Below are 22,991 nucleotides of genomic sequence, written 5' to 3' on the forward strand. Positions count from 1 at the left end.
TTGGGGACCTATGCTGCCTATTGGAATCATTTACCTGCCTATTTGGGACATTTACCTGCCTATTGGGGACCTATGCTGCCTATTGGGAACATTTACCTGCCTATTGGGGACATTTACCTGCCTATTGGGGACCTATGCTGGCTATTGGGTACATTTACCTGCCTATTGGGGACCTATGCTGCCTATTGGGGATATTTACCTGCCTATTGGGGATATTTACCTGCCTATTGAGGACCTATGCTGCCTATTGGGGACATTTACCTGCCTATTGGGGACCTATGCTGCTTATTGGGGATATTTACCTGCCTATTGGGGACCTATGCTGCCTATTGGGGACATTTACCTGCCTATTGGGGACCTATGCTGCTTATTGGGGATATTTACCTGCCTATTGAGGACCTATGCTGCCTATTGGGGACATTTACATGCCTATTGAGGACCTATGCTGCCTATTGGGCACAGTTACCTACCTATTGAAATACCGGTTGATTTAACTTTACTTGTTCTTCATTTAAATATTGTATTTGTTCCTGTATTGTTTTTTAACTACAAAATAAGATATGTGCAGTGTGCATAGTAATTTGTTCATAGTTTTTTTTAAAAACTATATTCCGGCCCTCCAATGGTCTGAGGGACCGTGAACTGGCCCCCTGTTTAAAAAGTTTGAGGACCCCTGGTGTAAAAGATGTCTGAACACCCTCTCTGAAGACTCCTGACTGTATAGTTAGTGTGACCTGTGGTTTTATGTGTTTTATCCTTATGTAGGCTCCAGTTTTCCTCTGTACAGGGGTGGACATGGTTAACTGTAGGGCCAGCCCATAGTTTGGGGAGGAGTAAGTGGGCACCAGGAGTTAGTTCCTGTTTTAATAGAGAGTCTGAGTAGAGCTGCAGAGAAGAAAGGACAACTTCAATCGGATCTAGCCATAATTTTGCGTTTGCGAAGAGCAAATGTGACACCCCAGGGGTCTGGTTGCCACAGTGATAGAGATATTACGTCTGAGAGCAGGTGGGAGGTCTCTTGGTCAGGGATCCTATGCATGCCACACCTCCTGCCCAGTCCTGGGAGGGGAAGAACTTCCCCTATATAAACCTGGGGCTGAGGCAGGGTTAGTGAGTAGAGAAGAAGCAGAGAAAAGAAGCAAATATAGGAAGAAACAACAGGAGCTCTGTGGGAGCAGTGTACAAGGAGTCAGGGGCTGGCAGCTGCAGAGCTCGCCCTGACCGAGAAGATTTCTTACCGGACCCGGAGTCCGAGGCTGTGGGGACTAACTCCTGCCCAGCAGCAGAATCCGTCAGGCAGGGGATTCCAGGTCCTCTGGCCAAGAAACCTGAAGGCACGGTCACACGCATGGGACCAGCACCGCCATCGTGGAGCGGAAGCTACTAGAAGGCCCCGAGTCACCGGCCATACGGGTGAGCACCACACGGCACACTCAGGGACGTGGGCTACTTTTACCCGCCTCTAGCAAGGTAGCCAGAAGAGTACAGTTAGTTTGGGAGGCCTACAACTCCGCCTGGCCAGGGGAGATTCCATCTGCTCAAGGACTGACCAGGCCCCAATCGCTAGCCAGTACTCCAGGAGGGTCTATCTTTGTCACCAGTAAAGACCCTGAACTACACAGTACCGTCTCCGAGTGGTTCCTGCTACCCCCATCATCCACGTCGGCTGCCCTGAGGCCATACCCCTCCCGTTGGGGGTTATACTATCACGCTGCACAATCCTACCACCGGCCTCAGCGGTCTGCCCTGCAGCAGCAGCTCCCTGGCTGCACTCAACGGGTGGCGTAGTCATCTAACATCTACTGCTAAAACATCGCCGCTTAGTCTGACTCCCTGGGCACGGACCGGATCACCGCCACGAGACTACAACCCTCAACAGATCCGGCTCCGGGTAAGCTCCCGCGTGCGCAACGCTGCGCGACACAGGCCCAGGGGCGCGTCAACTTTGGCGTAGTCGGCAGGATCTCGTGCCCGCAACCACCGGGTACTGCGTGCCTGAAAAAGAGACTTTTCAAACTTACCTTCCGGCGCCATCTTCAGCCTTCTTCCCGCCATCGGTGAAGTTTCCCGCCATCCGGCGCCATCTTCTGCCTTCTTCCCGCCATCCGTGGAGTTTTCCCGCCATTGGACGCCATCTTGAGGACGCCGTGCGGGAAGAAGAGGGGGCGTGGACTCCGAAAGCGCGCGAGAACTGAAGCCCCGCCTCACGTCCGGACGTTGCGTAAGGTCCTGGAAGGAGCCCAGCAGACGCCGACGTCACAAGAGCGCGACGGAAGGTCCTCAACCCTGACGATCCACTGCGGAGCCGCGGCCTACGGAAGAGGATCATCGCAAGGTAGGCCACGGTCCACTAGGGGGGAGGAAGATGTCGGATACGGAGGAGAGCTTCACTGCCTCAACCCCTGCCAGCGCTACCGCTGCTGCAGTTATGCCCTTCACCATGCCCTATATCCCGGGAGCAGCTTGGCTACCCCAGTACTCAGGGGAGTCACATACCCTGCATGACTTTAGAGAAAAGCTGGATAGCCTCTTCCAGGTGTACCCCCTCACAGAAGAGCAAAAAGTGAGCATCCTGGTGGCCCAACTAACCGGGGCAGCCAAAAGGGAAGTAAAATCCTGGCCACCTGGGAGGAATACTGTCGCAGGGATACTAACCCGGCTGAAGGACACCTTTGATACCCGCACCTCAGCCGAGATTAAGCTTAGATTCTACGGGTGCAAGCAGCGAGCGCATGAGAGTATAAGGGACTATGCACTAAACCTACAAGAGGCCCTGAGGGCCATTAAGCAGACCGACCCTGATGGAGTGGGAAACGAGGACAGGCTGTTGACCGAACAGTTTATAGAGGGACTATATTGTAATACCCACCGAACCCAGTTGCGGGCAATGGCCTTACAGGATCCCCATCTGGGCTTTGCACAGTTCAAGGACAGAGCCATCCGGGTGCTCCGAGAACCGGCACCGGGTGGCGTTGTGACCCACAGGCGCCCTGCTATCACTTACCACCAGGAGGCGGCGCCCTTGTCGGCGGGGCCTGTGGGAGCTGATGCGCAGGCTTTGGACAATGACCCGGCTCCAGACCTACACCATCAGGTCCAAGAGCTAGCTAAGAGCGTTGCTGCGCTAACCCGAACTGTGCAGTCTTTACAGGCTTCCACCCCAGGGAAGATCCAGCTGGCATCCGGACCGGAGGACATCCCGTGGCGTCGACCAAGGAGGACCCCACCGGCCAGAGGAAGACCCAGTGACCGATACAGCGAGGACGGACGACCCATCTGCCGCCGCTGCAATCAACCCGGACATATGGCAAGGTACTGTTCTTTAAACGGGCACAACCTGGGGTAGAGGGCCAACCCCCAGGAAAAAGATCACCAGGCCCATCGAACTGGCGCGACAGATATGTGGGAGGACGTCCAGTCTTGCCTGTGGTACTGGATGGCATTCCCATGAGTGCCCTACTGGACACCGGGTCACAGGTCACCACCATCCCGTACGTGCTCTTTAAGCAGTACTGGAATGACTCGGATATTACCCGCTACCCTGACGACGACTTGAGTATCATCGCCAGCAATGGCCAGCCCGTGCCACAGATCGGATTTAAAGAGGTGACCATCAAAATCGGAAGAGTCGAACTGGCAGCACAGGGACTGATCATTGTAGATATTGACAAACATGAGAGTCACCCAAAAATAACTCTGGGAACTAATGTAATTGAAAATTGTCTTGCAGAGGTGATTTTCCTTCTACAGCAGGTTGCCAAGAACGCCAGCGCCGGCGAGCAGCGGGTGCTCCAGAAAGAGATCCGGGCACTGATGCGACGGCAACAGGTGGAACTCTCCGGCGGTGAGATTGGTAGTGTAAGAATGTGTGACCCTTTTCCTATTGCCATGCCCCCAAAAAGTGAAATGATGATTTGGTGCCGGGCAGCTATTGGTCTGAGAGGTAGGGATTACCAGGCAATGGTAGAACCAGTTTACTCAGACAGTAGGCCCACCATTTTGACAGCCCGGGGGGTGGTTGATGTACGCCATGGGAGGGTGCCCGTTCGCATAATAAATATCGGGGAGAGGGAAGTGTACCTGCCCCGGTATGCCACGCTAGCCAAATTATATACCATTAACCAAAATTCTATACAATCTGTGGAACCCTTGCCTCCATCTCACCCGGAGGAAGGTAACGGCTCTAAGAAAAACATGGAGGACTGGTGTCAGCAACTACATCTAGGTACTGACTCCACTCCCTCACACCAGAAACAAGGAGTCTATCGGGTGGTTCAAGAGTACGAGAGAGTGTTCAGTAAACACCCGTTAGACTTCGGGCGAGTCAAGGGGGTAGAACACCACATCCCCACGGGAGACCATCCTCCTATAAAAGAGAGGTATCGACCCGTACCCCCTGCCCACTACCAACACGCTAAGGGGATGCTTAGAGACATGAAGGAGGCTGGGGTGATCAGGGATAGCTGTAGCCCCTGGGCAGCTCCACTAGTCTTAGTCCGAAAGAAAGACAACACCATGAGGATGTGTGTAGATTACCGGAAAATCAACCGTATCACACACAAGGATGCGTACCCCTTACCAAGGATAGAGGAGTCATTGGCTGCTTTAAGATCTGCTAACTTCTTCTCTACCTTGGATCTCACTAGCGGGTACTGGCAGGTTCCTGTAGCAGAGGCGGACCGGGAGAAGACTGCATTCACCACCCCGATGGGACTTAGTGAGTTCACCTGCATGCCGTTCGGACTCTGCAACGCACCAGGAACCTTCCAACGATTAATGGAGTGCTGTCTGGGCCACAGAAACTTCGAGACGGTCCTGTTGTACCTGGACGATGTCATCGTATATTCTAAGACTTATGAGGACCACCTGAAACACCTGGCGGAGGTGTTCGAAGCTCTGGCGAGTTACGGCCTAAAGGTGAAACCCTCCAAGTGTCACCTCCTGAAACCAAAGGTGCAGTACCTGGGACACGTGGTGAGCGCTGACGGAGTGGCTCCCGACCCTGATAAGATCACCGCAATTAAGGAATGGCCAAGCCCCTCCAGCGTAAAAGAAGTGCGGCAGTTCCTCGGGTTGGTAGGCTACTACCGAAGGTTTATTCCCGGTTTCACCAGAAAGGCAGCACCTATGCAGGACCTCCTGATAGGCCAGTCCCGGAAGGCCAAGAACCAGAAGCCGCCCTTCAAATGGGAGGAGCTGGAAGAAGAGTCCTTCCGCCAGCTGAAGATGGCCCTCACGGGGGATGAAATCCTGGCGTACCCGGATTATAGCCAGCCCTTTATCCTCTACACCGACGCCAGTAACATCGGGCTAGGAGCCGTACTGTCCCAGATTCAGCAGGGGAAAGAACGAGTAATCGCCTACGCCAGCTGAAAACTGCGACCCACCGAAAGGAACCCCGAGAATTACAGCTCATTTAAGCTAGAGTTCCTGGCCGTGGTATGGGCAGTCACCGAGCGCTTTAAGCATTACCTCGCTTCTTCCCGGTTCACCGTGTACACGGATAACAACCCGTTGACACACCTGGACACGGCAAGACTCGGTGCCCTGGAGCAGAGGTGGATGGCCCGTCTGTCCAACTACGAGTTCACAATCAAATACCGGGCAGGACGCTCCAATACCAACACGGACGCCCTGTCCAGGATGCCCAACCTGCCGGACGGAGGAGAAGATCCGGAGGGACTGGAAGAAGTTGAACTCCCTGCGTTCCACCGTCATGGGACTATCCAGTATTCCCACCGGGTAAGGAGTAAGCAGGCTGCTACGTTGAACCCCTTACCCCACTACAACTGGGCAGAAACGCAAGACAGCGACCCTGCCGTCCGACTGGTGAAGGAGATGCTGACTCGGCCGGAGGCTCGCCTTGAATCAGACGCTCCGGAGGAAGCCAAACAACTATGGGCAGAGAAGAGTCGACTGTTCCTTTACAAAGGGAAGTTGTGCCGCAGAATGGTTAACTCCCGGACGCATGAATTACTCTGGCAAGTAGTGGTGCCACGAAGAGACGCAGCCATGGTGATGGAGGCATACCACGACGGAGCTGGACACTTCGGGTGGAAGAAGCTGGAGTTCCTGCTGCGCGAGCGGTTCCACTGGGTAGGCATGAGGGGAACCATCGAGAAGTGGTGCAGAGACTGTGGCCCGTGCAACCTGAGAAGGAAGGACCGTGCCAGCCAGAAGACTCCCCTGCAGTCCATCGTCACCCGGCAACCGTTGGAACTGGTAGCCTTGGATCATGTAAAGCTGACCCCAAGCAGAAGTGGCTTCGTCTACGCGTTAACCATCGTGGATCATTACTCCCGGTTCTTGGTTGTCGTCCCCGTCAAGGACTTAACGGCTCAAACAGCAGCTAGAGCCTTCCAGCAGCACTTCTGCCGTCCACACGGGTACCCGGACCAAGTGCTGACGGACCAGGGACCTGCCTTTGAAGCGGAGGTCTTCCAGGAATTTTGCAATCTGTATGGCTGCCGGAAGATAAGGACGACACCCTACCATCCGCAAACTAATGGACTTTGTGAAAAAATGAACCAGGTGGTAATGGATCTTCTAAAAACGTTGCCTCTGGAAGAACGCAGTCTGTGGCCTGAGAAGTTGCCCGATCTGGTGGACCTATACAACCACATCCCGGTAGGTTCCACCAACTGTACCCCGGCTTACCTAATGAGGGCGAGACCTGGTAAGTTACCTGTTGACCTGGAAATGGGAGTCCTGACACCCGAGGACACTTCACCAGAACCGGAAAGTACAGGAGAGCGTGGAGCGAAGTCTCTGTCAGGCTAGGGAAAGACAAGAGAAAACTTACAACCAATATGCTCCCGCCGTTCCCCTGGTACCCGGAGAGCAGGTCTTAAAGAGGAAAAGACGGCTCCACAAGTTGGACGACCAGTGGGAGAAGGACCCGTACACCGTACTGCCCTCAAGCCACGATAACCCGAAGGTCTGTACCATCAGTAAAGACGGAGGGGAAACCACAGCCATTGTATCCCGGGACCACCTGAAGAAGTGTCCCGAACAACTGAGGAACCCTGAAGAGGAACAAGAAGACCATCGACCCGTAGAGGAAAGGGAAGATATGGTTAGTACTGTGCTCGGGGACTTCCCTCGGTCTTGGACTCAAGTCAATGGTGCAGTTGTGGTACCCGTACTCACCTTCCTCCAACCGTCATCCCAAGCACCTACGGAGCAACGGGTAGAGCTGGAAGAACAGCCGGTCCAGGAGGCAGAAGACCCCACACCCGCAGACCAGGAGGATCAATCCTCTGCTTGCAGTGAGCCTGCCATATCCCTAGTGAGCCAGGGAACTCGTAGACAGCTGCCCAGTTTACCCTTGACAGCTCCTACACCCTGTAGTTCGGGGCCAGACAGTCAGCTCCGTAGGTCCACCAGAGCCACTAGAGGCCAGTTACCCGCACGCTGGAGGATTTAAAGTGTATAAATTGTTTTATTTATGTTTACCTGTGTATTGTTGCTTGTGTATAATTTTGTGTTTCTAGTTATTTTTAGGAGTCCTTGGTGGATCTTCCGGGAATCCTTGTACAATTAGTTGGAGCGTAACCCAGGATGGACTAGAGACTGTTAAGGACTCGGGGCAAGACAGACCCCTACCTGGTTACGTCTCCCTGTTTTGGTGAAATGGACACCTTTGTTTTCTTCAAAACTGCACCCGGTTGCGGACACGCCGTAACCATCTTTATGTGTTTTTCTTATTGTATTATTATTGTTTATACCTTGTTATGTTTTTCTAAAAATATGTTTAGTCCCGGAGTACTAAATTTCACTAGGGGGGAATGTGACACCCCAGGGGTCTGGTTGCCACAGTGATAGAGATATTACGTCTGAGAGCAGGTGGGAGGTCTCTTGGTCAGGGATCCTATGCATGCCACACCTCCTGCCCAGTCCTGGGAGGGGAAGAACTTCCCCTATATAAACCTGGGGCTGAGGCAGGGTTAGTGAGTAGAGAAGAAGCAGAGAAAAGAAGCAAATATAGGAAGAAACAACAGGAGCTCTGTGGGAGCAGTGTACAAGGAGTCAGGGGCTGGCAGCTGCAGAGCTCGCCCTGACTGAGAAGATTTCTTACCGGACCCGGAGTCCGAGGCTGTGGGGACTAACTCCTGCCCAGCAGCAGAATCCGTCAGGCAGGGGATTCCAGGTCCTCTGGCCAAGAAACCTGAAGGCACGGTCACACGCATGGGACCAGCACCGCCATCGTGGAGCGGAAGCTACTAGAAGGCCCCGAGTCACCGGCCATACGGGTGAGCACCACACGGCACACTCAGGGACGTGGGCTACTTTTACCCGCCTCTAGCAAGGTAGCCAGAAGAGTACAGTTAGTTTGGGAGGCCTACAACTCCGCCTGGCCAGGGGAGATCCCATCTGCTCAAGGACTGACCAGGCCCCAATCGCTAGCCAGTACTCCGGGAGGGTCTATCTTTGTCACCAGTAAAGACCCTGAACTACACAGTACCGTCTCCGAGTGGTTCCTGCTACCCCCATCATCCACGTCGGCTGCCCTGAGGCCATACCCCTCCCGTTGGGGGTTATACTATCACGCTGCACAATCCTACCACCGGCCTCAGCGGTCTGCCCTGCAGCAGCAGCTCCCTGGCTGCACTCAACGGGTGGCGTAGTCATCTAACATCTACTGCTAAAACATCGCCGCTTAGTCTGACTCCCTGGGCACGGACCGGATCACCGCCACGAGACTACAACCCTCAACAGATCCGGCTCCGGGTAAGCTCCCGCGTGCGCAACGCTGCGCGACACAGGCCCAGGGGCGCGTCACAGACATACTAGGGAATACATTTCAGCATTCAAGTAACAGTGGCAGCAGTACTCCATACCAAAGGCAAGTTGGGGCACCCACTGAAAAATAAATCATTTTAAAGCTAGTCTCAGTGTTAGCCAGACCTGGAGGTCTTTGTGAAGAAATATGGGATCAGTCAGGCTGGTACAATGGTCACAGCGCAATACATCGACCCATGTAGCCCTGTACTGGGAATATGAAGGCCCTCGGTGGAGCTTGTTGTTCATTTGCAAAGTTCTACACAAGTATTGCGCCACCGTCCTCAACCATCAAATGTGAACCTCTGTCATACTATACAGATGAAAGTTTAAAGCATTATTCCTGCTACCCATTGTACATTTTTTCCAGACCTAGTAAATGAGAGTTTATTTTCGGAAACATGTCTGTCTTCTTCTTTGCGGAGTTAAAGAGTCCCAGTGTCTCACCAACTGTGGCAGAACATAGTCTGAAGGTGCCATCAGCTGAATCCGTAACATGTGCACACAACGAGGAACCCCTTGTCTCGTCCCTTACACCTTCACCATACTTCATTGTTGCTTGCAGACCCTCTATATTGTTCCACTCTCCAGCCCTTTGACAAACTAACTGTCTTCTGTGAACGGCAAATATTTCACATTTTTGCTCATTAGTCCATAGCCAAGGCTGACATTTTTCGGCACCCTTGTTTCTATGACTAAGATATTGTTTTTGATTACAATTCTTCCTTGAAGACCACTTCTGGCCAGAACTTTGGATGGGATGGGAGCATTTTTGTGCCAGCTCTGTGCTCAGGCTTGGACTGGCCGACAGGAGAATCCTCCAGTGGACCCCTGTGCAGAGTGGCCACCACCCTTTTATATGAGCAGTACTTGGCACAATAAACTTTACTCACTATGTGCAGACAAAGGTAGCATCTTATTCATTTACCAATCTACCCAGTTCATGGTTATATAAATTTGTGATTGAGGATAATGTCACATTTGCATGTAGTTGAGAAGTGGGGCCCTAAAGTTGGACAGTGGGGGTCTCTGGCACCAGTCAGACACTGCTTGTGTCTCTTGTATTCGGTGTCTCTGTGTCCCGGTCTTCAGTCTTCAAGCAGGTAGTTTGTTGTGTAGGACATACACTATTTTAGTGCCCTTCCCCCATCACAGAGATTGGTCTCCATAAGGATGTGTGCCCACGATGCATTTTTAAACTTTTCCGCAGCAGCAAAAACGCTGCAGAAACGCTTAAAAAACGCATGGTAGAAGGCCTGCCATGGTCCCCAATGATAATCCGCATGTGCTGTGCACATGCTGCGGAAATTTCCACTGCGGATTATCATTGCGGAAAAAAACGCAGCACTACCAATTATTTTGCGGAAGTGCTGCGTTTTCGCCGCCATTTACTTGCATTAGATCGCATGGATTACGCATCACTGTATATGTAGATGCGCATTCCATGCGTTCTAATGTGTGGATCGTACCCAGGTCTAGAGAAGAGGAGACTCTCCTCCGGACCCTTGTACCATAGAAAATTGTAAAAAAAAATGAATAAAATAAGTATATATTTATTTTTTACCTTCTGGCGGCCCCCGATGAGCTCCTCCTCTCATGCCGGCAGTTCGATGGACTGAAGGAATTGCGCTGACGTCATAGTCATGTGACGGGTCACGCGACACTGACGTCGGCAGGTCCTTCAGTGTAACATGATCTGCCGGCAGCCGGGACGGTGAAGCTAGACACCGGGGGCCATCAGAAGGTAAGTAAATATTTATTTTTTGACATTCTCTTGGGTCACACTATATAAATCCATGCTGGTTGCATGGATTTATATAGTGTGACCAAGTTGTCAAGCACTTTCCAAGTGATGCTAAAATCGCTTGGAAAGCACTTGTCAAACCGCATGCGGAAATGCATGTGAAGAACGCTTCACATCCGCATGTCCCTGGCAGGAAAAACGCATGTACAATCCGCATGTACAATCCGCATGTACAATCCGCACGTACAATCCACATGCGTTTTTTCTGCCAGGGGAGATGCAGAAACGCTCAGGAAAAATCCGGAGCATTTCTGCATCGTGGGCACATTGTTAGAACCCTCCTGTTAGTTTTTGCTATCTTGTGTTTTGCAGTCACGTGACGATCTACCTATATATTCCAGCTCCTCCCTTCTGGCTTTGCTGGACTTCAGTGTTGTTTGACTGTTTTGCTAGCCTGGTGCTTCTGTGCCTTTCTCTGTTTGCTTGGTCCTCTTGGACCTCTAGTACTTTTTGTCAGTTTGTCTTTTGTGTTCTACAACAATTTCTGTTTAGGAGGTGTCCCATTTTTGTCCCAGTCCTTAGTTCTTTAGGGACCCCTACCTTAATTCTATAGGTCTTCGTTCAGACTAGCCGAGGACGAAGGTGGGTCTGTTCACTAGGAACAGGCAGCCCGCTACATCGTAGGGATTCAGCTTAGTCTTACTGTAGGGACAGCTTTCCCCTATCTTTCCTTAGTTCTTCTTGCAGATCACAACAGTAAGTCCAGCCCAAAAAAAAAACTAAAAGGAAAGAAATTCAGGGATCAGTATGGTTTCCGTCCAGGAGTTGGCTCAACGCGTGCAAGGATTGTCTCTGGAGGTGGCCGAGCTTCAGCAACACGTGAGTAGCTGTCCTGGAGCGCATTTTGTGGAACCAAAGGTAGGACTGCCTGATGTTTTTTATGGTAAACAGCAAGATTTTTTTCCTTTAAAAATGCTTATTTGTTATATTTTCGTTTGAGACCAAGTTCCTCTGGGAATGAATCACAGCGCATTGGTTTTATTATGTCACTTTTGCGCAAAGAACCACAGGGTTGGGCCTTTTCCCTCCAGCCTAATGATCCGTGTTTAAATTCTGTTGAAGAATTTTTTTCTGCTATGGGGCTATTATATGACGATCCTGATCGAATCTCATCTGCTGAATCAGAACTTAGACGTTTGAATCAGGGGTCTGATGATGTTGAAAATTATTTCACACACATCAGGAGATGGGCTTCAGAAGTTAAGTGGAATGATTCGGCGCTTAGATGTTTATTTCTTGCTGGTCTGAGTGAAAGGGTTAAGGATTTGCTAATTGCATTCCCTGCACCTGAGACTCTGCAGGAGGCTATGCAGTTAGCTGTTCGTATAGACAGGAGACTGAGGTGCAGGCTCAATGACGTAAAGACTCCTGTAATGTCAGGTCCTAGTCCCCAGAAAATCTGCACTGACGGCGGGGAACCGATGGAGGTTGGGGAGATGTCACTCCACTCTCAGGAAAAAGACTGGAGATTCGCTGAGGGATTGTGTCTTTATTGTGGTAAAGGTGACCATTTGATTAAGTATTGTGAGCGTCATTTAAGTAAAGAAAAAAAAAGGTCAGTTACGCCCGTATAGCTTGTTTATGCTCTGCAAGAGTATTTCTTTCTGGGAGTACTACTCTGCAGGGAGATTTGATTGAATTTCAGGTATTTGTGGATTGTGGTTCAGCACTTAATGTGATTGATAAAGGGTTTTTGGAAAACCTTAAATTGAAATCCAAACCTTTGTCATCACTTATTTCTGTGGTTGCAATTGATAACACTCCTTTGAACTGTATTACTCACAAGGTTGCAGTATTTTCTCGCACTATCAATGGAGTTCACCAAGAAATTTTGGACTTGGTTGTTTTGGATAATTTACCCTCTCCAGTTGTTCTAGGATTGCCTTGGTTAAAACTGCACAATCCTTTATTGGACTGGTCTACTAATGTGATTAAGTTTTGGAGTCCGAAGTGCTATGATAAATGTTGTAATGGTCGCTCTGCGGCTGTGGAAAAAGTGGAATTACCTGTACCTATTCAAGATTTTTGGAGGGTTTTTTTGGAGGAGTCGCAAGTTTTACCTCCTCATAGGGATTATGATTGCGCCATTGAGTTTGTTCTGGGTGCTACTCTTCCCAAAAGTCGCTTGTTTAAACTGACTATCCCTGAAAGAAAGGCCTTGGAGGAGTACAAAGAGACTAGCCTGGTTGCTAGTCACATTAGACCTTCTAAGTCGCCTGTGGCAGTCGGATTCTTCTTTGTTAAAAAAAAGGACGGCGGTTTATGTCCATGTCTGGATTTTCGTGAAATAAGATTACCGTACGCAATTCCTACCCGTTACCGTTAATTCCTGACTTGTTTAACCAGTTAGTGGGAGACAAGTGGTTCTCCAAAATTGATCTCCGGGGGGCATACAATTTGTTACGTGTGAAGGAGGGTGATGAATGGAAAACTGCTTTTAACACTCCGGTAGGTCATTTTGAAAATCTGGTGATACCTTTTGGTCTTACCAATGCACCTGCATTTTTTCAGAACCCTATTAATGACATCCTGAGACCTCTGATTGGTAAGAATGTGGTTGTGTATTTGGATGACATTTTGATTTATTCACCAGATCTGGAGTCCCATTGGCAGAGTGTACGTGAAGTTTTGCAGTTATTGGGTGATATTTCACTCTTTGCTAATCTGGAGAAATGTGAGTTTGCTGTGCAGAAAATTTGTTTTTTGGGCTACATTGTCTCCAGCGATTGCTTTGAGATGGACCCTGTGAAGGTTCAGGCTGTGCAGGAATGGCCTAGGCCTATTGGTTTGAAATCTATACAGAGATTTTTGGGTTTTGCCAATTATTACAGGAAATTCATTAAGAATTTTTCTGTAATTGTTAAACCTCTAACCGATCTCACCAGGAAAGGTGCGAATACGGCCCAGTGGACTACTGAGGCCATTGAAGTTTTTGAGTATCTCAAAGAGAGGTTCAGTTCTGCCCCTATCCTTATGCAGCCTGATGAGACCAAGCCTTTTTTGGTCGAGGTCGATGCTTCATCGGTGGGGGTCGGAGCAGTTTTGTCTCAGGAGAACAAGGGTGGAGTACATCCTTGTGCCTTCTTTTCGAAAATTTTTTCGGAAACCGAACTGAATTATGATGTTGGAAATCGGGAGCTGCTGGCTATTAAACTCGCGTTTGAACATTGGCGTCATTTTTTGGAAGGCGCTAGATTTCCTATTCAGGTTTTCACAGATCATAAGAATTTGATTTATCTGGATGCTGCCAAGCGCTTGAATGCCCGTCAAGCTAGGTGGGCACTTTTTTTTTCTCGGTTTCATTTTTCTGTTACCTATTTCCCTGGTACTAAGAATGTTAAAGCCAATGCTTTATCTCGCAGCTTCTCTCCTACGGTCGGTGCCGAGGAGGAGGAGAGCATTTTACAGAAAGGAGTTGTGGTGGCGGCTTTGGACTCTGTTTTGGAGAATGGGATTCTGAAAGCTCAAGATGATGCTCCATCTAACACTCCCCATGGGAGGTTGTTCGTGCCTGGAGCCTTTAGGAGAGATTTGTTTGTGGAGTGTCATGAGTCTCTGTTGGCAGGTCATCCAGGAATTTCGGAGACTAAGAGACTGATCAGTCGCAGTTTTTGGTGGCCTGGATGGCAGAAGGAAGTCATCAAGTGAGTGTGTCAGTGTACTGTGTGCGCTAGGTCAAAGGCTTCACATACTCCTGCTGCGGGGTTGCTTTGCCTTCTGGATGTTCCTAGTGCGCCTTGGACGCATCTCACTATGGATTTTATTACTGATCTTCCTGTGTCCGAGGGTTTTACTGTCATCTGGGTGGTCGTGGACCGTTTTAGTAAGATGTGTCATTTGGTTCCATTCATTAAGTTGCCCTGCGCCAAGACACTCGCTAAGGCATTTGTTAAGGAGATTGTCAAGCTCCATGGTGTTCCCACGGATATTGTTTCTGATAGAGGACCTCAGTTTGTGGCTTGCTTTTGGCGTGCTTTTTGTGCAGGTTGGGAGTCCATTTGTCATTTTCGTCTGGTTATCATCCTGAGTCTAATGGACAGACTGAAAGAAAGAACCAGGATGTTGAGCAGTTTTTGTGTTGCTTTGTGGCGGACAATCAAGAGGTGTGGTCGGAGTTTCTGCTTCTCGCAGAATTTGCTCTTAACAGTCATACATCCTCCTCTGCTGGGTGTTCTCCTTTTTTTTTGTTGTACTGGGAGACATCCGTCTTTTGGTTCTTTCTCCAAATTGGGGTCGGCGGTGCCGGAGGAGGAGAATTTTTCCGGTGATTTAGAGAGAGTTTGGACTAATGTACGTTGTAACCTTCAAGAGGCTAACAAAAAGTCCAAGAAGTATTTTGACAGGAAACGTAAAGAGGTTTTGTTTACTGTGGGTGACATGGTTTGGTTGTCCTTGAAGAACCTGCGTTTGAGGATTCCCTCTAAAAAACTGGGTCCTAAGTTTGTGGGTCCATTTAAAGTGCTTCAGGTTGTTAACCCACCTGCTGTTAGGTTGGATGTCCCTACTTCCTGGAAGATTAATCCTGTATTTCATGTTTCCTTCTTGAAAAAGGCTGACGTATCTAATAGGGACGCCACTGTCACAGTTCCTCCTGTGGTGGAAGACGGCGAATATGAAATTTCTCGTATTTTGAATTCTAGATGGCATAGAGGGAAATTACAGTATCTTGTCTCCTGGAAGGGTTTCGGTCCCGAAGACTACTCCTGGGTAAGGACGGATGATGTCTCTGCTCCTAGGCTAGTTAAAGCTTTCCACAGGAGGTTTCCTCAAAGGCCTGGGCCTGGAGGATCAGGAGGATCCTCATAGAAGAGGGGGTTCTGTTAGAACCCTCCTGTTAGTTTTTGCTATCTTGTGTTTTGTGGCCACGTGACCACCTGCCTATATATTCCAGCTCTGCCCTTCTGGCTTTGCTGGACTTCAGTGTTGTTTGACTGTTTTGCTAGCCTGGTGCTTCGGTGCCTAGCTCTGTCAGTTTGCTTGGTCCTCTTGGACCTCTAGTACTTTTTGTCAATTTGTCTTTTGTGTTCTACAACAATTTCTGTTTAGGAAGTGTCCCATTTTTGTCCCAGTCCTTAGTTCTTTAGGAGCCCTTCCTTAATTCTATAGGTCTTCGTTCAGACTAGCCGAAGAAAAAAGTGGGTCTGTTGACTAGGAACAGGCAGCCCGCTACATCGTAGGGATTCAGCTTAGTCTTACTGTAGGGACAGCTTTCCCCTATCTTTCCTTATTTCTTCTTGCAGATCATAACACACATAGCCTTACTTTGTTATTTAGATAGACAGATAGATAGAGGGCTGCCACCAGGAATTTCAGGGCCCAATATTGGCAACATTTTCAAGCTCCCTTGAGACTCCGCCCAGGCTCCACCCCAGCTCCACCTCCACCCCTCGAAACTTCCACAGTCCCACCACCAAATATTGGAAAAACTCCACTTCTGCACCACGCCCTCACCAATCACAGATTTACAGTTCCCACTCAACCATATATCACATACATAGCCAGCAACTTTTGTTTTGGCCAAAAGATTTTTTTAATCAACCACCACGACAAGTTAGACTCTTTTGGCTGGGCCCTACTTTACTCTAACCTATTAAACCTTTCTTAAAATATCCAATACTCTTTTTAGGTATATTTTTATTTCTTTTTCTTTAAAGGAATGTGTCACATACATTTTTTAAAATGACTAATAATATCACATTCAAGGAACAAAAACCATCACACCATAGCCGGACCACAATTTACCATCACATAGTCACCAAATAATACCACATACAAGGTATACTGCCACACCATGACCAGACCACATATTACCACCACATAGTGATCAAATAATAGCACATACAAGGAAAAAATACCGCCACACCATGGCCAGACCACATATTACCACCACATAGTGATCAAATAATACCACATACAAGGAAAAAATACCGCCACACCATGGCCAGACCACATATTACCACCAAATGGTCACCAAATAATACCACATATACACTGTGTGCAGAATTATTAGGCAAATAAGTATTTTGATCACATGATAATTTTTATACATGTTGTCCTACTCCAAGCTGCATAGGCTTGAGAGCCAACTACCAATTAAGTAAATCTGGTGATGTGCATCTCTGTAATGAGGAGAGGTGTTGACTAATGACATCAACACCCTATATAAGGTGTGCTTAATTATTAGGCAACTTCCTTTCCTTTGGCAAAATGGGTCAGAAGAGAGATTTGACGGGCTCTGAAAAGTCCAAAATTGTGAGATGTCTTGCAGAGGGATGCAGCAATCTTGAAATTTCCATACTTTTGAAGCGTGATCACCGAACAATCAAGCGTTTCATGGCAAATAGCCAACAGGGTCGCAAGAAGCGTGTTGGCCAAAAAAGGCGCAAAATAACTGCCCATGAATTGACGAAAATCAAGCGTGAAGCTGCCAAGATGCCATTCGCCACCAGCTTTGCCATATTTCAGAGCTGCAACGTTACTGGAGTATCAAAAAGCACAAGGTGTGCGATACTCAGGGACATGGCCAAGGTAAGGAAGGCTGAAAAACGACCACCTTTGAACAAGAAACATAAGATAAAATGTCAAGAATGGGCCAAGAAATATCTTAAGACTGATTTTTCAAAGGTTTTATGGACTGATGAAATGAGAGTGACTCTTGATGGGCCAGATGGATGGGCCAGAGGCTGGATCAGTAAAGGGCAGAGAGCTCCACTTCGACTCAGACGCCAGCAAGGTGGAGGTGGGGTACTGGTATGGGCTGATATAATCAAAGATGAACTTATGGGACCTTTTCGGGTTGAGGATGGAGTGAAGCTCAACTCTCAGACCTACTGCCACTTTCTGGAAGACAACTTCTTCAAGCAGTGGTACAGGAAGAAGTCGGTATCGTTCAAAAAAAACATGATTTAAATGCAGGACAATGCTCCCTCACATGCATCCAACTACTCCACAGCGTGGCTGGCCAGTAAAGGTCTAAAAGAAGAAAAAATAATGACATGGCCCCCTTGTTCATCTGATCTGAACCCCATAGAGAACCTGTGGTCCATCATAAAATGTGAGATCTACAGGGAGTGAAAACAGTACACCTCTCGGAACAGTGTCTGGGAGGCTGTGGTGGCTGCTGCACGCAATGTTGATCGAAAACATATCAAGCAACAGACAGAATCTATGGATGGAAGGCTGTTGAGTGTCATCATAAAGAAAGGTGGCTATAATGATCACTAATTTTTTGGGTTTTTGTTTTTGCATGTCAGAAATGTTTATTTCTAAATTTTGTGCACTGATATTGGTTTACCTGGTGAAAATAAACAACTGACATAGGATTATATTTGGTTTTTATTAAGTTGCCTAATAATTCTGCACAGTAATAGTTACCTGCACACACAGATATCCTCCTAAGATAGCCAAATCTAAAAAAAAAACACTCCAACTTCCAAAAATATTAAGCTTGGATATTTATGAGTCTTTTGGGTTGATTGAGAACATAGTTGTTGATCAATAATAAAAATAATCCTCTAAAATACAACTTGCCTAATAATTCTGCACACAGTGTAAGGGACAAATACCGCCACACCATGACCGGACCACATATTACCACCACATAGTGACCAAATAATACAATACTGATCATTAATAAAAAAAAAAAAAAATGCTAATATTACCATAAGTGCCATTATACACAGGAGCTCTCTACATAGTAGACGGTGTACAGTGATCACCAGTGACATTATACACAGGAGCTCTGTATATAGTGTCAGTGTACAGGTAATACAGTGATCACCAGTGACATTATACATAGGAGCTGTGTATATAGTGTACAGGTAATACAGTGATCACCAGTGACATTATACACAGGAGCTCTGTATATAGTGTCAGTGTACAGGTAATACAGTGATCACCAGTGACATTATACATAGGAGCTGTGTATATAGTGTACAGGTAATACAGTGATCACCAGTGACATTATGCACAGGAGCTCTCCATATAGTGTATAGTGTACAGGTAATACAGTGATCACCAGTGACATACACAGGAGCTCTGCACATTAGTATATAGTGTCATTGTACAGAGAACACACTGACTCACAAGTGACGTCTCTAGTTGAAGTCCTTCATCTTCGCTTTTTTTCACTTTCATCCAGCGCAGACCGACCTCACTTCTTCCAGCCAGGACTCGTCTCTGCATAAAATAGCACACAGTTATCTAGAGCACATTCCCCAATTTCTACATTACGCAGCTGAATACAGATGTGCACCCACCATTAATATATAATTAGTTATTATGCAACCCACCATTCCAAATACAAATTGTAATCCACCACGGCCCCCCCCACTAACTGTAAATAGCCACTTTCTCCACCCAATAAATATATAAATTAAATAGCACCTGTACTCTTTCCCAATTCATTACCAGTCACACTCCTGCATCCTCAACACCCCCCACTCTGTACCTTCCGCTCCCCCAATTCATTATATTTACATGAACCCCTCCACTCCAATTCATTATGTCATGTTCATGCTCTCTCCCAACCTGTATTCATAATCATTTATTCTCCCCCACTCCCAATTCATCATTTGCTCTCCCCCACTCCCAATTCATTATTTGCTCTCCCCCACTCCCAATTCACCATTAGCTCTCCCCACCCCCCATTCAACATTTGCTCTCCCCACTCCAAATTCACCATTAGCTCTCCCCACTCCAAATTCACCACTAGCTCTCCCCACCCCCCACTCCCAATTCACCATTTGCTCCCCCCATCCCCACTCCCCATTCACCATTTGCTCTCCCCACTCCCAACTCATCATTTGCTCTCCCCACTCCCAATTCACCATTTGTTCTCCCCACCCTCCACTCCCAATTCACCATTTGCTCACCCCACCCTCCACTCCCAATTCACCATTTGCTCTCCCCACCCGCACTCCTAATTCACCATCTGCTCTCTACCCCCACTTCCAATTCAACGTTTGCTCTCCCCACCCCCCACTCACTATTTGCTCCATTCACCATTAGTTCTCCCCACCCCCTATTCCCAATTCACCATTTGCTCTTCCCACCCCCAATTCATCATGTGCACTCCACACTCCCAATTCACCATTAGCTCTCACTACCGCTCCCTCCCAATTGACCATTTTCTCTCCCCACTCCCAATTTACCATTAGCTCTCCCCACCCCCACTCCCAATGCACCATTTGCTCTCCCCACCCACCACTCCCAATTCACCGTTTGCTCTCCCCACCCCCAATTCACCATTTGCTCTCCCCACCCCCACTTCATCATTTGCTCTCCCCACCCCCAATTCACCATGTGCTCTCCACACTCCCAATTCACAATTTGCTCTCCCCACTCACCTCTCTCAATTAATCATTTGCTCTCCCCAACCACTCCCAATTCATCATTTGCTCTCCTCACCCCCCCATTCAGCATATGCTCTCCCCACCCCCCACTTCCAATTCACCATGTACTCTCCCCACCCCCCAGATCATTATCTGCTCTCCCCACCCCCAATTCACCATGTGCTCTCCCCATCCCCCACTCGCAATTCACCATTTGCTCTCTCCACCCCCCACCTTCAATTCATAATTTGCTCTCCCCACCCACCATGTGCTCTCCCCACCCCCAATTAATAATGTGCTCTATCCACTCCTCACTCCCAATTCACCATGTGCTCTCCCCACCCCCCACTCCCAGTTCACCATGTGCTCTCCCCACCCCTTAATTCCAGTTCACCTTGTGCTCTCCTCACCCCCCACTTCCAATTCTCCATGTGCTCTCCCCACCCCGACTCTCAGTTCATCATGAGCTCTCCCCACCCCCACTCCAAAATCATCATTTGCTCTCCCCACCCCCAATTCACCATGTGCTCTCTCCCCCCCCACTCCCAATTCATCATGTGCTCTCCCCTTCCCCCACTCCCTATTCTCCAAGTGCTTTCCCCAACCTCCACTCCCAGTTCATCATGAGCTCTCCCCCAAGACCATTTAATTAATTCTATTAAAAATAAATAAATTGATACTTACCTCTCATATAATCCCCTGCAGCTGCACTTCTGTACTGGCATCTTGGCCCTCTATGCAGACGCGTACGCGATGATGTCATTGCGTACGCACCTTCACCAGCACGTCCCATAAGAGGCGGAGGGACTGCACGGCCGTTCAGGTTTTATGGCGGTGAGAGCTCCAAGGGTCCCGGCACACGATACCCCAGTGTCGGCATATAAGTAAGCAAAAAAGATGGTAGCACTTAATAGAAAATTACATAAAAAATGGTGTATTTATTGGCCCGTGTGAACAGGTGCCAATGTTTCGGCTCAAAAGCAAGTGGATTTTTAATGCAACCAAACAAGCCTCATCAGGTCTAAGAAATGTATTTATTTTAATAAAATAAACAGTTTGTATTGTGGAGTCTGCTCCACTTCAGAATTATTACATATATTGGGAATAACTCTTTAACCCCTTCCCACTTAAGGTACTTTTTACTTTCCTGACCAAGCCAAATTTTTGAAACTAATATGTGCCATTTTATGTGGTAATAATTTTTTTCTTGACACATTGTAGTTTACGTTCGTGGTAAATTTAGGTCAATATGATAGACATTTATATAAAAAATATCGGAAATTTGATAAATATTTAGAAAAAGTCTCATTTTTGTACTTTGAATTTTGTATGCCAATGAAATGTCCCATCCCTCAGTTTTTCAGGACCATCTACACATTTGAAAAGATTTTGAGGGATCTATATGTCATGTATACTCCTCAAAATATTCAAAACCGTATTCAGAAATTTTGTATAACCCACAGGGCTTCATGCAAAGTTAAATGAAAAATTACTTTTTATTATTATTATTAGCATGTGAAGGTATTTGCAAAGGGGGGTAGCAGAGGAATAGTGAGGCGAGAGATGAACCAGTCGAGCAGCAGAGTTGGGGATGGACTGGAGGGGTGCGAGAGTGTTAGCAGGTAGGCCACGGAGGAGGGTGCTGCAGTAGTCGAGGCGGGAGATGATGAGGGCATGAACAAGCAGTTTAATAGATTGAGGGTTGAGGAAAGGATGGATTCTGGGAATACTTTTGAGCTGGAGGCCACAGGAGGTGGCAAGAGCTTGGATGTGGGGTTTGAAGGACAGGGCAGAGTCAGGGGTTACTCCGGGGACCGGGGAAAGTGTGATGTCATTTATTGTGATAGAAAGATCAGGTGGGGAAGATATGCGAGATGAAGGAAAGATGATGAGTTCAGTGTGCGGAAACAGTTGGCTTATACTCGAGTATATACGGTATATACTTTAAACTGTAAAGTGTTAGTAACAAGGCAAATCAACAGTAGAACTAATAACAGTAAGCTTGGGATAGCAGAGAAAGTCTTTCACTATTTAACGTTAATGTTCTCTTCACAAAGGTGGTGTGCCCAGTCGTGTGAGTTTCCATGTAAGTTCTCTATGAAGCTCTGGCCCTAGCGGGGATCACTGGGTTTTCCGGCTAGGCCGCAAGTCTCTCTCTGATGTTCACTACTAGGACCAACCCTTCTCAATCACTATGTTTCCACAAAGTAAAATAATAGGAGCTATACTCACCTCTGGTGCTGGCACCATTCCAGCTGGATCACTGAGGGGCTCCCGCAGGAACTGAGCAGTCAATGTCTGTGATCCTAGCTGTTATCTTTAATTAACGCCTTTGATGCCGCAACCTATAGTATCAGTGGCATCTAGGTTGTCAAATAAAGGTAGGGGGCTCTTTTAGTCAACCAACTCACACAATGACCCCCACAGCTGTAATTGTAAATCATGCCTCGCAGCATCGTGCAATAAAGCTCAACCAGGTTCACGTTCTGTAAAGGGACTAAAGTAAAAAAAGTAAAAACCAAAACGGTTTATAGAAAAAAATAACAAATCCCAGGTCCCGTTCTTTGATGTGGACTTGGGAACTGAGCCGACAAATGATGGCTGCATTATTCAGCCATCATCTGCCTCTAACAGTTGCGAGTGGAGGGAAGCGACCGTTAACCTGTTATATGCCGCTAACTATCTGTGATGGCAGAATTTACAGCGACTGGTCCAGGTGGGGCACACTGTTCTAACTGTCCCTGCATCATGATTGTGGGGTGCCAAAGGGTTGTCATGACAGCTTGAGGTTTTCTGAACACCCCAGTGCTTGTCATGACAATACTCTGTAGTATCGGTGTCTCTGCGCCTTGACAGGCAGAGACGCCGTCCCTCTTACCGCCGCGCTCCCCTCCCGGCGTCCTCCGGCGCTCCTGCTTCTGCCGGTGCGCAGCTTCCCGGGCATTGTGCTTAGGGCGCCCTCTTAAAGGGGCCGCGCACGCCGTCCTAAGGAGTCCCCGGCCAATGACCGGAGGACCTCTCATATAAAAGGCACCTCCTCCAAGATGGAGGTGCCCATGCAAGGTTGTAGCTTT

The 22,991-nt window shown here is 48.2% G+C and overlaps 1 protein-coding gene across 3 annotated transcripts in view; it reads left to right on the forward strand.

Moving 5' to 3' along the window:
* Positions 1 to 22,991, forward strand: part of LOC141197843 (uncharacterized) — a 50,615-nt gene that overhangs the window by 22,256 nt on the left and 5,368 nt on the right. The window lies entirely within an intron of this gene.

Source organism: Phyllobates terribilis, unplaced genomic scaffold (genome assembly GCF_046119375.1).
Source record: "Phyllobates terribilis strain yellow unplaced genomic scaffold, ASM4611937v1 Scaffold_92__1_contigs__length_6168646, whole genome shotgun sequence".
Lineage (NCBI taxonomy): Eukaryota > Metazoa > Chordata > Amphibia > Anura > Dendrobatidae > Phyllobates > Phyllobates terribilis.